At 41.1% G+C, this 1,358-nt stretch overlaps 1 pseudogene; it reads left to right on the forward strand.

The window, feature by feature from the left end:
• The first annotated feature begins 942 nt into the window (after positions 1–942).
• On the forward strand, positions 943–1,060 carry LOC126428482 (5S ribosomal RNA; annotated as a pseudogene).
• Positions 1,061–1,358: the final 298 nt, after the last annotated feature.

A 1,358-nucleotide genomic window follows, 5' to 3' on the forward strand; every position in this document is an offset into this window, starting at 1 on the left:
AATGTTAGCCACAGTGCTGTGGTGGTGTAATGGTCAGCATTCCTGCCTACTAAGTAGGGAGACCTATGTTTCAGTCCCGTCTGAGGCACAAATTTTAATTCATTTATTCAGTTTTCATCATTATTGTACAACAGCAACTGTTTAAAGGCTACTACACTGATGTGCGTTCTACACAGTATTATTATTATTATTTCTTTACTTTCTCAGACGTTAAGTCTGGTTAAAAATGGGAAATGACGCGGACCTTGATCAAGCGTCACTTCCTTTTAACTGTACGGTATATGTTATATTGCATTTAGGAACTTTCGGGTAATTAAACATTTATCAGTAATTACGGATTTCTGTAATTGTATATATAAGTTTGGATGTAGCTGTATTGTATTCATGTACTGGTGGATATTGTGTGGTATGATAGTATAATTGGTATAATGTCAACTTTATCCTGATGCCACATGTCCTTGACTTCCTCAGCCAGTCGGATGTATTTTTCAATTTTTTCTCCTGTTTTCTTTTGTATATTTGTTGTATTGGGTATGGATATTTCGATTAGTTGTGTTGATTTCTTCTTTTTATTGGTGAGTATGATGTCAGGTTTGTTACGTGGTGTTGTTTTATCTGTTATAATGGTTCTGTTCCAGTATAATTTGTATTCATCATTCTCCAATACATTTTGTGGTGCATACTTGTATGTGGGAACGTGTTGTTTTATAAGTTTATGTTGTAAGGCAAGCTGTTGATGTATTATTTTTGCTACATTGTCATGTCTTCTGGGGTATTCTGTATTTGCTAGTATTGTACATCCACTTGTGATGTGATCTACTGTTTCTATTTGTTGTTTGCAAAGTCTGCATTTATCCGTTGTGGTATTGGGATCTTTAATAATATGCTTGCTGTAATATCTGGTGTTTATTATTATTATTAGTTGTAGTAGTAGTAGTAGTGGCCAACGGCCTTGCCGCAGTGGTAACACCGGTTCCCGGCAGATCACCGAAGTTAAGCGCTGTCGGGCTGGGCTAGTACTTGGATGGGTGACCATCCGGTCTGCCGAGTGCTGTTGGCAAGTGGGGTGCACTCAACCCTTGTCAGGCAAACTAAGGAGCTACTTGCTTAAGAAGTGGCGGCTCCGGTCTCGGAAACTGACATACGGCCGGGAGAGCGGTGTGCTGACCACACGCCCCTCCATATCCGCATCCAGTGAAGCCTATAGGCTGAGGATGACACGGCGGCTGGTCGGTACCGTTGGGCCTTCATGGCCTGTTCGGGAGGAGTTTTTAGTTTTAATAGTACCTCGTTATGACGCGTGGTCATTGTCAGACTGCTGGTCATCTACATTCACTGCAGGTTGGGGACCAGTCCTA

This window comes from Schistocerca serialis, chromosome 12 (genome assembly GCF_023864345.2).
Source record: "Schistocerca serialis cubense isolate TAMUIC-IGC-003099 chromosome 12, iqSchSeri2.2, whole genome shotgun sequence".
Taxonomy (NCBI): Eukaryota; Metazoa; Arthropoda; class Insecta; order Orthoptera; family Acrididae; genus Schistocerca; species Schistocerca serialis.